The 16393-nt window shown below is 42.9% G+C and overlaps 1 long non-coding RNA gene across 1 annotated transcript; it reads right to left on the bottom strand.

Moving 5' to 3' along the window:
* Positions 1 to 784: 784 nt before the first annotated feature.
* LOC118943891 (uncharacterized) lies at positions 785 to 15782 on the bottom strand. The gene is made up of 3 exons (XR_005039219.2): positions 13045 to 15782; positions 5793 to 5890; positions 785 to 1059 (listed from the first exon to the last, which is right to left on the bottom strand). It is a non-coding gene; the product is annotated as an uncharacterized LOC118943891 (long non-coding RNA).
* Between the last annotated feature and the right edge of the window lie 611 nt (positions 15783 to 16393).

The raw sequence follows: 16393 nt of genomic DNA, 5'->3' as shown, positions 1-16393 counted from the left end.
GAGGAGGGGTTCACACCTAGCACAGAAACACAACCATCAACTCAACAACCTGAGGGGTTCACATCTAGCACAGAAACACAACCATCAGCTCAACAACCTGAGGAGGGGTTCACACCTAGAACAAATGTCTATTGTTGTTATTTCTCAGTGTGTTTTCTATCCAGAGAGTTAAACATTAAACCAAAGAACTGTTGCTCTCTGACTAAAAGGTGTGAAAGAATTGAACCAAGGTGCAATGTTACTGTAATGTGATATGAACCTTCATTGTTTTGCCGTGTGTGTGTGTGTGTGTGTGTGTGTGTGTGTGTGTGTGTGTGTGTGTGTGTGTGTGTGTGTGTGTGTGTGTGTGTGTGTGTGTGTGTGTGTGTGTGTGTGTGTGTTGCAGCGAACAACAGCATCTGGAGTGCCACTGAAATTACCTCTTAGTGATGTCTTGTCGACAGATGTAGAGCTAAACTTGGGCTGTTGATTTCTAACACTTTATTCACTGCATTATAATGAGCATCTGGGGCTTCAGGTACATACAGCGTCAACGTGCTGCTAACTGACTGTGATGTCTACCTGAGTGGATTTCACTGTGTGTGTGTGTGTGTGTGTGTGTGTGTGTGTGTGTGTGTGTGTGTGTGTGTGTGTGTGTGTGTGTGTGTGTGTGTGTGTGTGTGTGTGTGTGTGTGTGTGTGTGTGTGTGTGTGTGTGTGTGTGTGTGAGTGTTGTTCGGTACTCACGGTTAAGAAAGGATGTCTGATGTTTTATAACACCCTTCTCTCCGTGAGTGTGTGGGCCATTTCATCCTGTGGGGGGAGATAACGTAGTGAAGGGAACTTCAGAGAGAGCACAGCATATGAATGTAACAGTCATTTCTGTACTGAGCATCATTCAATTTGCTACCAGTTATTTTTAGTGTGACGATCAACATGGTGCGAAACGTACCTTTGCAATAATTACTTCTTTCAATAAATTGTCATTGCATAATACTTCCTATTAGCCTTCTCTCTCTCACTTGAATGACTTTTTCAAATGTGCCTTTTCCCAGTAGCCGTAGGTAGTCAAAGTCATTGTCTGAAAGAAACCGGTAGAACAGTTTAGTGCAGTTCTAATAGTTCTAATTGTTTGATGGGGAAGGTGAAACATCGTTTAAAAAAAGCTTTACAAAATGATTGTATCCATGTTTCTATATCAGCCAATCAGGATATGTCTCCTGTGGTGTGGTCATCCTTCAGCCAGTGGTCCAGCTGCTTGCATTAATGGAACTAAAGAAGACACTTCGAACCAATGGCTTCTTGCCGCTGACACAATTTGCAGCGTGTTGCTTTGACTTGTTCTTTTCCTGATCCATGTTTATTTCATTTCATCCCTTAGTGTCACGTTGATATGAATGAGTCGGGAGACAGGCGTAGGAATGCGTAATAGGGTTATTTATTAAGCTCAAATTATAGCGTGCCGTGTAAAGGCACGGAGACGAGGACCAAACAAACACGTAACAAAACACAGGGTTGAAATCCAAACAAACACGTACACAAAACACAGGGTTGAAATCCAAACAAATGGGAACTGAATGGGAACTACTGCGTGTTTGTGAATGGGAACTACTGCGTGTTTGTGAATGGGAACTACTGCGTGTTTGTGAATGGGAACTACTGCGTGTTTGTGAATGGGAACTACTGTGTGTTTGTGAATGGGAACTACTGTGTGTTTGTGAATGGGAACTACTGTGTGTTATGTGAATGGGAACTACTGTGTGTTATGTGAATGGGAACTACTGTGTGTTTGTGAATGGGAACTAATGCGTGTTTGTGAATGGGAACTACTGCGTGTTTGTGAATGGGAAATACTGTGTGTTTGTGAATGGGAACTACTGTGTGTTTGTGAATGGGAACTACTGTGTGTTATGTGAATGGGAACTACTGTGTGTTATGTGAATGGGAACTACTGTGTGTTTGTGAATGGGAACTACTGCGTGTTTGTGAATGGGAACTACTGCGTGTTTGTGAATGGGAACTACTGCATGTTTGTGAATGGGAACTACTGCGTGTTTGTGAATGGGAACTACTGCGCGTTTGTGAATGGGAACTACTGCGTGTTTGTGAATGGGAACTACTGTGTGTTTGTGAATGGGAACTACTGTGTGTTTGTGAATGGGAACTACTGTGTGTTATGTGAATGGGAACTACTGTGTGTTATGTGAATGGGAACTACTGTGTGTTATGTGAATGGGAACTACTGTGTGTTATGTGAATGGGAACTACTGTGTGTTATGTGAATGGGAACTACTGTGTGTTATGTGAATGGGAACTACTGTGTGTTTGTGAAGGGTGTTACCCACCATTGGGTTTTCATTTGTTGTGCCGAACAACATCTGTCGCATAAAACCAGTGATGCATTTACATTTGTGAGAACATGTGTGTATTAAATGATGAGTACAGTGCCTTGCAAAAGTTTTCATCCCCTTGGCATTTTCCCTATTTTGTTGCATTACAACCTGTAATTTAAATTTGTTTTTATTTGGATTTCATGTAATGGACATACACAAAATAGTCCAAATTGGTGAAGTGAAATTAATAAAATAACTTATTTTAAAAAATGCACAAAAATAAAAACTGAAAAGTGGTGTGTGCATATGTGTTCACCCCCTTTGCAATGAAGTCTATATCAGGAGCATTAATTAGAGAGGCAACAAAGAGACCAAAGATAACCCTGAAGGAGCTGCAAAGCTCCACAGCAGAGTTTGTAGTATCTGTCCATAGGACCACTTTAAGGCACTTTACGGGGAAACATTTAAATGTCTTGGAATGGCCTAGTCAAAGCCCAGACCTCAATCCAATTGAGAATCTGTGGTATGACTTAAAGATCGCTGTACACAAGCGGAACCCATCCAACTTGAAGGAGCTGGAGCAGTTTTGCTTTGAAGAATGGGCAAAAATCTCAGTGGCTAGATGTGCCAAGCTTATAGAGACATATAACCCAAGAGACTTGCAGCTGTAATTGCAAAAAAATGACTCTACAAAGTATTGACTTTGGGGGGGTGAAAAGTAATGCACGCTCAAGTTTTCAGTTTTTTTGTCTTATTTCTTGTTTGTTACACAAAAAAAATAAAAAATCTTCAATTTCATACCTACACAACAGGACACTTTTCTGAACACCTTTTTGCAGCTTTACACCACTTAGGCTTGTGAATATATCCTACATGTGACTACCAACAAGGGCCAACAAAATTTGTGTTCCTTTTGAACATAAAACGCAGCAGGAACCCTCTCAAGGTCTTGCAGATGAATGTGAGCCAAGAAGTCTCTCCTTACCCCATCCATTTTGGGGGGCGTATAATTGCTGACGAGAAATAATTGGCCTGACTACAGTTGGGCGACGTGCCAGCAGGTGCCACCTCTCTCCTCACTCATGGGCCTACCGTTGCTGGGCCCGTGCCAGGCAGATACCAAGGATTATTTAGCTATTTGATTTAGAATTTTAAGACTACTTGAAGTCTAAAAAAAAATATATAAAATGTTTTTGGCCTTACTGCTATTAGCCCATAGATATGTGATGAACAACAGATAGTCCCAAAAAGCATCAATAGGAAGTTTGTTCTTGTCACGCCCTGGCCTTAGTTATCTTTGTTTTCTTTATTATTTTGGTTAGGTCAGGGTGTGACATGGGGGATTTGTGTTTTGTCTGGTCTATTGGTTTTGTATGTTTATGGGGTGTTTCCCTGTCTAGGTGTTTACGTAAGTCTATTTTTGCCTAGATTGGTTCTCAATTAGAGGCAGGTGTTTATCGTTGTCTCTGATTGGGAACCATATTTAGGCAGCCATGTTCTTTGGGTATTTTGTGGGTGATTTGTCTTCTGTCTGTGTCATTGCACCAGATAGGACTGTTTCTGTTTTCACTTTTGTTGTTTTGTATTTTGTAGTGTTCTCGTTTATTGTCATTATTAAAGATGTTGAACACTAACCACGCTGCATTTTGGTCCTCCTCTCCTTCAGCAGAAGAAAACCGTGACAGTTCTGAAGTGCCTCTCCCATATCCAAGAGATATAAGAAAGATCAGGAAACATTTATCATCATTTTTTAATCATTTTTTGTAATGCCATTTATTGAGGCTGCAGCTCCAACTGTAATTACCTTCCCCTCAATCCCCTGGCCTGTCTATTGACGCTGCAGCTCCAACTGTAATTACCTTCCACTCAATCCCCTGGCCTGTCTATGGAGGCTGCAGCTCCAACTGTAATTACCTTCCCCTCAATCCCCTGGCCTGTCTAAGGAGGCTGCTGCTCCAACTGTAATTACCTTCCACTCAATCCCCTGGCCTGTCTATGGAGGCTGCAGCTCCAACTGTAATTACCTTCCCCTCAATCCCCTGACCTGTCTATTGAGGCTGCAGCTCCAACTGTAATTACCTTCCCCTCAATCCCCTGGCCTGTCTATGGAGGCTGCAGCTCCAACTGTAATTACCTTCCCCTCAATCCCCTGGCCTGTCTATGGAGGCTGCAGCTCCAACTGTAATTACCTTCCCCTCAATCCCCTGGCCTGTCTATGGAGGCTGCAGCTCCAACTGTAATTACCTTCCCCTCAATCCCCTGGCCTGTCTATTGAGGCTGCAGCTCCAACTGTAATTACCTTCCACTCAATCCCCTGGCCTGTCTATGGAGGCTGCAGCTCCAACTGTAATTACCTTCCCCTCAATCCCCTGGCCTGTCTATTGAGGCTGCAGCTCCAACTGTAATTACCTTCCACTCAATCCCCTGGCCTGTCTATGGAGGCTGGATCTCCAACTGTAATTACCTTCCCCTCAATCCCCTGGCCTGTCTATTGAGGCTGCAGCTCTAACTGTAATTACCTTCCCCTCAATCCCCTGGCCTGTCTATTGAGGCTGCAGCTCCAACTGTAATTACCTTCCCCTCAATCCCCTGGCCTGTCTATTGAGGCTGCAGCTCTAACTGTAATTACCTTCCCCTCAATCCCCTGGCCTGTCTATTGAGGCTGCAGCTCCAACTGTAAGTATCTTCCCCTCAATCCCCTGGCCTGTCTATGGAGGTTGCAGCTCCAACTGTAATTACCTTCCCCTCAATCCCCTGGCCTGTCTATTGAGGCTGCAGCTCTAACTGTAATTACCTTCCCCTCAATCCCCTGGCCTGTCTATGGAGGCTGCAGCTCTAATTTGAATTAGCTTCCCTTCAATCCCCTGACCTTATTTAGGCTGCAGCTCTAACTGTAAGTATCTTCCCCTCAATCCCCTGGCCTGTCTATTGAGGCTGCAGCTCTAACTGTAATTATCTTCGTCTCAATCCCCTGGCCTGTCTAATGAAGCTGCAGTTATAACTGTAATTCTCGTCTCCTTCCCCAGCAGAAAGTAGAGTTTAAAACCCGAACATCTGCCAGTGCTGCTTCCTCTACCCAGCTCTGCTCCGTAGTTCGCTCTCACGGGTCGCTGCCTGCAGTTGCCCGTTCCCAAGAGACAGAAAAGTGGAGAGGATCATCTGTATGTACCAATTGTAATGTTTTCATATATGTAATGTTTTCATATATGCACTGCTTTCATAGATGTACCTCTTTCATAGATGTACCTCTTTCATAGATGTACCTCTTTCATAGACGCACTGCTTTCATAGACGCACTGCTTTCCTAGACGCACTGCTTTCCTAGACGCACTGCTTTTCTAGACGCACTGCTTTCCTAGACGCACTGCTTTCCTAGACGCACTGCTTTCCTAGACGCACTGCTTTCAAATACGTATTGGGTACTGTGTATAGAAAAAGCAGTCATTTGGCCATAGATTAGCAGAGTAAGGGATGATCTCACCTTTCCTCTGGCATGTCCACATGGAAGGTCCTCTCTGATGATCCACTGTAGACATCTGATGATGAATGTTTTGGGCTTTGGTCATTCTGTCTGGCATTCTGAGACAGAGAGTGGACAGAAAGAGAGGTGTCTGTGAACATTCAGATTTACTACATTTCAAATCTACTGAGGGGGTGCTGAGAATGTTTTGTCCACGGTTGGCAACCTCAGCACCTCTACTTCCCGCGGCTATGTTATACTACAGCAAACACAACATTTTGCATGTTAAAGGCCTAAAGCTGACGCCACAGCTGTCTCGCACCATCCAGGAACACACACTACCAGATGGGGCTTTAAGCCAACTGTGGAAACATTTTGCAGTGTGCTCCATAGTCAGGGCTACTGCAGCAGCTATTGGGGACAATGTTCAGTCAGATGACAGCTGAAACAGACTGAGCCTATATGTGCCTGTAGGTAATGACATCTCTCCCTCAGCTGCACCACTTCCCTCCCTCAGTTGGTCCCATCACCACCACCAAACAGCGGGCGGCCTAAATATAGGGAAGGTTAATGATGACATGGATAAGGTCGCAGTGGCACAGTGGTCTAAGGCACTGAATCTAATTGCTAAAGGTGTTACTACAGGCCCTGGTTCGAGTCCAGGCTGTATCACAACCAGCTGTGATTGGGATTTGGCACAGCATCTTCCGGGTCTGGCCGGGGTAGGTCATCATTGTAAATAAGAATTTGTTCTTAACTGGCTTGCCTAGTTGAATAAATACATTAAACCTCTACCTGCTTTGCTAACAGAATGGAGTCTCCCATTGTGCTCAGAGAAAACAAGGTCAAGATGGAGTTTCAGTAGCTATTAGCTCTGGACATAACAAAGTAACTTTAGAGGAGAGTATACTGTAGATGGGGGAGAGTATAAGGTAACTGAGCTAACTGAGCTAAACGACTACCGCCCCGTAGCACTCACATCCGTCATCATGAAGTGCTTTGAGAGACTAGTCAAGGACCATATCACCTCCACCCTACCTGACACCCTAGACCCACTCCAATTTGCTTACCGCCCAAATAGGTCCACAGACGATGCAATCTCAACCACACTGCACACTGCCCTAACCCATCTGGACAAGAGGAATACCTATGTGAGAATGCTGTTCATCGACTACAGCTCGGCATTCAACACCATAGTACCCTCCAAGCTCGTCATCAAGCTCGAGACCCTGGGTCTCGACCCCGCCCTGTGCAACTGGGTACTGGACTTCCTGACGGGCCGCCCCCAGGTGGTGAGGGTAGGCAACAACATCTCCTCCCCGCTGATCCTCAACACTGGGGCCCCACAAGGGTGCGTTCTGAGCCCTCTCCTGTACTCCCTGTTCACCCACGACTGCGTGGCCACGCACACCTCCAACTCAATCATCAAGTTTGCGGACGACACAACAGTGGTAGGCTTGATTACCAACAACGATGAGACGGCCTACAGGGAGGAGGTGAGGGCCCTCGGAGTGTGGTGTCAGGAAAATAACCTCACACTCAACGTCAACAAAACTAAGGAGATGATTGTGGACTTCAGGAAACAGCAGAGGGAACACCCCCCTATCCACATCGATGGAACAGTAGTGGAGAGGGTAGCAAGTTTTAAGTTCCTCGGCATACACATCACAGACAAACTGAATTGGTCCACTCACACAGACAGCATCGTGAAGAAGGCGCAGCAGCGCCTCTTCAACCTCAGGAGGCTGAAGAAATTCGGCTTGTCACCAAAAGCACTCACAAACTTCTACAGATGCACAATCGAGAGCATCCTGGCGGGCTGTATCACCGCCTGGTATGGCAACTGCACCGCCCTCAACCGTAAGGCTCTCCAGAGGGTAGTGAGGTCTGCACAACGCATCACCGGGGGCAAACTACCTGCCCTCCAGGACACCTACACCACCCGATGTCACAGGAAGGCCATAAAGATCATCAAGGACATCAACCACCCGAGCCACTGCCTGTTCACCCCGCTATCATCCAGAAGGCGAGGTCAGTACAGGTGCATCAAAGCTGGGACCGAGAGACTGAAAAACAGCTTCTATCTCAAGGCCATCAGACTGTTAAACAGCCACCACTAACACTGACACTGACTCAACTCCAGCCACTTTAATAATGGGAATTGATGGGAAATGACGTAAATATATCACTAGCCACTTTAAACAATGCTACCTTATATAAATGTTACTTACCCTACATTATTCATCTCATATGCATACGTATATACTGTACTCTATATCATCGACGGTATCCTTATGTAATACATGTATCACTAGCCACTTTATACTATACTATGCCACTTTGTTTACATACTCATCTCATTTGTACATACTGTACTCGATACCATCTACTGTATCTTGCCTATGCTGCTCTGTACCATCACTCATTCATATATCCTTATGTACATATTCTTTATCCCCTTACACTGTGTATAAGACAGTAGTTTTGGAATTGTTAGTTAGATTACTTGTTATTACTGCATTGTCGGAACTAGAAGCACAAGCATTTCGCTACACTCGCACTAACATCTGCTAACCATGTGTATGTGACAAATAAAATTTGATTTGATTTGATTTGAGTATACTGTAGATAGAGGAGAGTATACTGTATATAGGGGAGAGTATACTATAGATAGAGGAGAGTACACGGTAGATAGAGGAGATTATACTGTAGATAGAGGAGATTATACTGGGGTGGCAGGTAGCCTAGTGATTAGAGTGTTGGACTAGTAACCGAACGGTTGCAAGAGTGAATCCCCTAGCTGACAGGATACAAATCTGTCGTTCTGTCCCTGAACAAGGCAGTTAACCCACTGTTCCTATTCCCTCATTGAAAATAAGAATATGTTCTTAACTGACTTGCCTAGTTAAATAAAGATAAAAAATAATACAACTAAATAAATGTAGATAGAGAAGAGTATACTGTATATACAGGACATTATAATGTAGATACAGTAGATTATACTGTAGATAGGAGAGTATATTGTAGATAGAGGACATTATAATGTAGATAAAAGGAGTATACTGTAGTTAGAGAGTATATTGTAGATAGAGGAGAGTATCCTGTAGATAGCGAGTATACTGTAGATGTGGGAGTTTATACTGTAGATAGAGGGAGAATACTGTATATAGAGGACAATATAATGTAGATAGAGGAGAGTATATGTTGTTCTGACCTTGAACAAGGCACATTACCCACTGTTCCTGGGCTGTCATTGAAAATAATAATTTGGTCTTAACTGACTTGCCTAGTTAAATAAAGTTAATATGTCAACCACAACAAAAAATTTGAGTATAGTGTAGATAGAGGGAAGTATACTGCAGATAGAGGTGAGTACAGTATACAGTAGATAGAGGTAGTAGGACATAGGGAGTATACAGCAGATACAAGAGAATATACTGTAGATAGAGGGAGAATACTGTAGATATAGGTGAATATAGTGTAGATAGAGAGTATACTGTAGATATGGGGAGAATACTGCAGATATCGGGTGTATACTACAGATAGAGGGGGTATACTGTAGATACAGTATTGGGAGTGTACTATAGATAGAGGAGAGTATACTGTCATCAGAGGAGTGGACAGGATTGTTTGTTTTGCTTCAGCTAAAAGAGAGTGCTGCAGCAACTGTCCTGAATGTTACTGTAATCTGCATTCTGATTCATTTCCCTGTTCTGATTTCCCTGATGGGATAGGGTCACCACATATCGTACACTACTGTCACTATTAGTTAATCAGTTTGCGTCCTTGTTATATTACACACTGTCCTTATTTTAACTCTGATACATATTCAAGTATTTTATATTAAAATATAATTAACAAACAGTATGTATAAACATAGGGCTCTGGAGAAGTGAAATCTTCACCATAGTCCTGTTTCTCAGTCATTTACAGATCACTATTTTGTTGCTGAGAATGTTCCTGTGCCGCAGGAAATGCACTTGACATTCGTGATTTACATATAGTGCATTCGGGAAGTATTCAGACCCCTTGAGTTTTTCCACATGTTACATTACAGCCTTATTATACACACAGTACCCCATAATGTCAAAGCAAAAACAGGTTTTTAGAAAGTTTGGCAAATGTATAAAAAAATGTACGTAAGTATTCAGACCCTTTACTCAGTACTTTTTGAAGCATCTCTGGCAGCAAATAAAGCCTCGAGTCTTTTGGGTATGACGCTACAAGCTTGGCACATCTGTATTTGGGGAGTTTCTCCCATTCTTCTCTGCAGATCCTCTCAAGCTCTGTCAGGTTGGATGGGGAGTGTCGCTGCACAGATGTTTTCAGGTCTCCCCGGAGATGTTTGATTGGGTTCAAGTCCGGGCTCTGGCTGGGCCACTCAAGGACATTCAGAGACTTGTCCCGAAGCCACTCCTGCATTGTCTTGGCTGTGTGCTTAGGGTTGTTGTCCTGTTGGAAGTTGAACCTTCGCACCTGTCTGAGGTTCTGAGCTCTGGAGAAGGTTTTCATCAAGGATCTCTCCGTACTTTGCTCCTTTCATCTTTCCCCAACTTTTTTTTCCCCCCGTCTTTCTCCTGACTAGTCTCCCAGTCCCTGCAGCTGAAAAACATCCCTACAGCATGATGCTGCCATCACCGTTCTTAACCGTAGGGATGGTGCCAGGTTTCCTCCAGAGGTGATGCTTGGCATTCAGGCCAAAGAGTACAATCTTCATTTCATCAGACCAGATAATCTTGTTACTCATGGTCTGAGAGTACTTTAGGTGCCTTTTGGCAAACTCCAAGCGGCTGTCATATGTATTTTGCTGAGGAGTGGCTTCCGTCTAGCCACACTACCATCAAGGCCTTTTATGTTGAGTGCTGCAGAGATGGCTGTGCTTCTGGAAGCTTCTCCCCTCTCCACAGAGGAACTCAGAGGAACTCTCCATCGGGTTATTGGTCACCTCCCTGACTAAGGCTCTTCTCTCCCGATTGCTCAGTTTGGCCGGGGGGCCAGATCTAGAGTCTTGGTGGTTCCAAATTGCTTCCATTGAAGAATGATGGATGCCGCCGTGTTCTCGGGGACCTTCAATGCTGCAGAAATGTTTTGGTACCCTTCCCCAGATCTGTGCCTCGACACGATCCTGTCTCAGATCTCTAGGGACAATTCCATCGACCTCATGGCTTGGTTTTTGCTCTGACATACACTGTCAACTGTGGGAACCTATATAGACAGGTGTGTACCTTTCCAAATCATGTCCAATCAATTCAATTTACCACAGGTGGGCTCCAATCAAGTTGTAGTATAATCTCAAGGAAGATCAACGGAAACAAGATGCACCTGAGCTCTATTTCGAGTCTCATAGCATAGGGTCTGAATGCTTATGTAAATAAGGTATTTATGTTTTTTATTTGTAATGCATTTGCAAAAATGTCTAAAAAAACTGATTTTGCTTTGTCAATATGTGGTATTGTGTGTAGATTGATGAGGAAAAAAATAATGTAATCAAATTTAGAATAAGGCTGTGGTGGGAAAAAAATTAAAAATGTCAAGGTGTCTGAATACTTTTCGAATGCACTGTAAATTTACTGAAAACCTGTACTATTACACAGTGATATTAACAATATTGCCCTTTTCATGCAGTGTGATTTTGGCCAGCTAATAGTTTAACCACTGATCAAGCATCCTTATGGACTAAACTTTCAAATCCTGTTGCTGCAGGATTATTTTGCTGTGACAATAATCTGCAAATTAAGATCCTATATCTGTAGGTGAGTTATCTGAGATGTGAGTATTTGACATTAGAAGGTAGCCCATTGTTCAGACAGACAGGCAGGCAGTGTCTGTCTGTCAGTGACAGTAAATATCTTTCCCCACTCCGGGGACAGACGTGCAGGCAGACAGGCAGGGCTGCACCATTCCATTTCACTGGCCTTTTGACTACAGCAGCCAGCCTCACAGCACCACCTGGCCTCACCGTTTTGGAGAACAGATGTGGGAATACTGTAGCGCTGGCAAGCCAGCCGGGGCCGGATGTATGGCCACCCTCTCTGCCCCAGCCTTTAGATTAAAACCTGGCCATTGGCCACGCTAGATTCCTGACGGATGTAGAGAGAGAACAAACTCCATCCATGTGTCCGAGTGGTAACACAGCAAGGCTGATGGATGGATGGATGGATGGACACACCCTCTTAAGCTGTCCTTTCTTTCCCTTAGAAAAACTACCCCGCTGGCAACCATAATGCAAATCTCAGGCCATTGCCAGTTGAGTTACGTGTTGGGACAAAAGGATATTGTTGTATTTATTTCATGCCCATGTAAATACTGTGGCATTCATTGTAGGAAATGTGCCAAGGAGTCAGATGTTTCCACCAGCTTAGTGTCTATCAGCTAGTTGGGATGGGGCTGGAGAAATGTAACCACTCTCAAATGTATATCCTCACATAAACCCCACATGTAGATCACATGATCTTATGTGAAGTTAATATGATAACCTGTTATCATATTAACATGTTAAGCAACATGTGATACCATGAATATACACGTGAAACGTGAAGTGTTCCAAAAACACATTTTCACATGAAATGATGTGAAATTTCACATGGCAAACCATGTGGTTTTTCTGTACGGGTACACTGAAATATGAATGCAAGGACCAGTCTTCCATATGATCAAAATTATACATTCAACCATGTTTTGAGGCTATACAGTGGTTGTTTACAATTACATTGTGAACAAGCAATTGAGTAAAACTTATATTTTGGGTTCTATTTTGGGTTCTGTTAAATTATAAATGCTATCTTCTTCAAGAATCAATGGGTATGTCGTTAATTTAAAAGTAAAAAAAGGTATGCACCAATCCCAGATTGCCCCTTTAAGGCTCGGTCTCCCTTGGGAAAGAGGTCTTCTGACCTCAATGGGACTTCCTAGTTACATAAAGGTTACATTTTTAAAGAATCTGGGAAGTTATCCAGGCCACTGTGGCATATAGCCTAGTGGCGGCAGGTAGCCTAGTGGCGGCAGGTAGCCTAGTGGCGGCAGGTAGCCTAGTGGCGGCAGGTAGCCTAGTAGTTAGTGTTGGACTAGATACCGAAAGGTTGCAAGATTGAATCCCTGGGCTGACAAGGTAAAAATCAGTCCTTCTGCCCCTGAACAAGGTAGTTAACCCACCTTTCCAAGGCAGTCATTGAAAATAAGAATTTGTTCTTAATTATCTGCTTTGCCTTGTAAATAAATATGATTTGATTTAAATTAAATGATGTGTTAGAAGCCAGCACAGCGGATTACTCACATGCAACAAGAAAATGTATTAAGGGGATAGGGTAGGTCTGCGTCCTGTGGATTCTCTTTGTAACCTATGAACGAGTCGTCCGTTTTCAGCAGTAAGTAGAGTGGTCTCCAGATCTTGATATATTCTCATGTAGAAAAGGAGAAAGAGAAAGAGGGGGGAGAAGAATACAATGATAAGTACTGTTGATACTTGTATTTTCCTGCATAAATTAAATCAGGATTATGCCTCTACTGCCATTCATTCCAATTACACTGGTTTGGATTTTTCACCTCATTCTGGATTTTTGAGGGTTTATGACGTAGCCCCTCTAATAATTTAATAGGATCTCTTTGGATGGTAATGACTCATTAACCCCTGGGTTGGTAACAGGTCAATCAAATAATTGTGCACTACCACCTTTGTATAGGTTGAATGTTTCTTCGTTAGTGCATGAAACCTGCCTGTCCATAGACACAAAAACAATCAGCTCGGCAATCATAAAGCAGTTAAAATCGATTTTTACATGTTTTTTTCATGGTTTTATGGAACAGGTTAAAAAAATGGTTAACTCTTTGAGGTGATTTTTAGTGCAGACATTATTGTTTTTGCATTAACACAGTTTACCCCTATCACCAGTATCATCCTGAAGTGATTTCTGTTTCAATACCCATCCAGAACAATATCGTTTAGACTCTCATCATATTGCTTTGCCATGTTTTGCCAATCAAAATGACAAAAACATGTTTACAATCTCATTGCTGAAATCCCTCCACAAACATCATCTGGTTAGTTTGGGTTAGGCAGTTGTTCTGCTGGGACTGGGGGACCCGGGACACCCCTATCCTCCTGCCCCGGGAGTTAGGCTAGCTCTGTAGAGAGGGGCACAACATGGGGGTCAAATCTTCATCAGGGGGCCAGAATGGGCAACTTTCACCCTCCCGGGCGGCAGCATCAGGACAACATCTGCTGAGCAGCTGGTCATCCAGCATTACCAAACAAAACTTCTGGTGAAACAGCCGGCTCCATCTAATAACCAACAGCAGGATTACAAGTGTGTCATCATCTCAGCACAGAGCGCAGCACCGGGTTCAACACAAGAAACCACAGGATACTGGAGAGCAGAGGCAGCACATCTGCTTTCTTAACATATTGTTCTCTGTAAGGTGCATACTACTACAGATGCTACAGATGCTATGGTAACTGTTAATGGAAGAAGTTTGGAGTTTGACTTGAGAGAGAAGGTACAAAACTTCTGCTGTCTGCGAAGATAGATGTCACAACACTTGATTAGAGCTTTTAAAAAGATGCAAACATTCGTATACACATGTGCTTCTCCTTGTTTAATCTATTTTGATATTTTCCATTTTCCAATTGATTTCCAACGTAGGCCAGAGGTTTGAAAATGGCATTGAGACTGAAAGTCAACCAATGATGTCAAAATTGCCTTACCTTTCATATACTTTCATACGTTCATATATAATATCAACATAATCATTACATTCAATATTTAGTTCAATTTATTTTGAGCACCAGGTCATTTTTGTTCCAGCCTCATTCATGCGATTGGACACACTGAAATCCTCTAAAATGGACAAGACATGAAAATCCTCAAACGTGTACTTTGTGTTTTTTAACTCCTGGTAATTAGACCACCATCTCAACGGCTGACATGCACGCCTCCGTGACAGCTCTGAGAAAATAAACAACATGTTCTATTTGTAACATCCACTTTAAGCATAATGACAGCAGCTTTTCTAAATTAACACCTCAGAGAAAAACACCTGCTCATGTTAATTTGAGGAGACGGAGGTGTTTGCCGGTGTGCCTCTGTGAGGCTGGGGTCTGTGGGAGGGGAAGAGTGGAGGAGAGCAGCTGAACACAACGCATTCGGCTGTGGGAACAGGAGCCACCATAGGTCTCTCCTCTGACTCACTGACAGCCTGTCACAGATCTCACCACTAACAGTTGGTGCTATTGGAGGAGAAATAAATGATTTTTGATCAAAACAAGACATGTAAGTATGTGTAGACATTTGCTACCAGACGGGAGAGTGTGCGTGACATAGGTAATTGCATGAAGCACTGAGAGGTTTTGAATGAATCAAACGTACTGGATTTCAGCCAGAAAGTAACAGAGTGTTATGACAGACAGAGTGGTCTTTAATGAATGCTATGAATAGGTATCCCAACAGATTTAGTTTAGTGTGTGAGTGTAGCTGTATTTGTTCAATGCAATATTCAGTCTGTGGTGCCTGGTTTGCAGTGTGGCAAATGGTCCAATGTCCTGGACTGAGGGTTAATGGTCCAATTTACTAGATTGAAGGTTAGCACAAACTGGGAACCAGACTATGTAGAGGTGGACCAGGAGGCATTATACCTAAAGCTTTTGTGACTAGAGGGCAGTATTTACATTTTTGGATAAAAAACGTTCCTTGTTTTAAAAGGGATATTTTGTCACGACAAGATGCTCGACTATGCATATAATTGACAGCTTTGGATAGAAAACACTCTGACGTTTCCAAAACTGCAAAGATATTGTCTGTGAGTGCAACAGAACTGATGTTACAGGCGAAACCCAGATAAAAATCCAATCAGGAAGTGCCCCATATTTTGAAAGCGCTGCATGCCAATGACTCCTTATATGGCTGTAAATGGGCTATGAATGAGTTTACGCTTTCTACGAATTCCCCAAGGTGTCTACAGCATTGTGACGTCTTTTTACGCATTTATGTTGAAGAATAGCTGTAAGGGACCACATTGAGCAAGTGGTCACATGATGGCTCCCGCAGAAAATCTTGTGTGAAGTACAGAAGTAGCCATTTTTCCAATCGCTTCTAATGAGAAACCAATTGTCCCGGTGGATATATTATCGAATAGATAGGTGAAAAAGACCTTGAGGATTGATTCTAAACAACGTTTGCCATGTTTCTGTCGATAATATGGAGCTAATTTGGAAAAAAATTTGGCGTTGTAGTGACCGCATTTTCCGGTCGATTTCTCAGCCAAACGTGAAGAACAAATGGAGCTATTTTGCCTACAAAAATAATATTTTTGGAAAAAAAGGAACATTTGCTATCTAACTGGGAGTCTCCTGAGTGAAAACATCCGACGTTCTTCAAAGGTAAATTATTTAATTTGATTGCTTTTCTTATTTTCGTGAAAATGTTGGGGCATAATGCATAATGGCATTATGCTATGCTAGGCTATGATAAACTTACACAAATGCTTGTCTAGCGTTGGCTGTAAAGCATATTTTGAAAATCTGAGATGACAGTGTGATTAACAAGAGGCTAAGCTGTGTCTCAATATATTTCATTTGTGATTTTCATGAATAGGAACATTTTCTAGGGATATGTATGTCCGCTGCGTTA

Source organism: Oncorhynchus mykiss, chromosome 23 (assembly GCF_057628025.1).
Source record: "Oncorhynchus mykiss isolate SJ-2025 chromosome 23, ASM5762802v1, whole genome shotgun sequence".
Taxonomy (NCBI): domain Eukaryota; kingdom Metazoa; phylum Chordata; class Actinopteri; order Salmoniformes; family Salmonidae; genus Oncorhynchus; species Oncorhynchus mykiss.
Note: the sequence above shows the minus strand (reverse complement) of the source record. Positions and strands in the feature narration are given on the sequence as shown.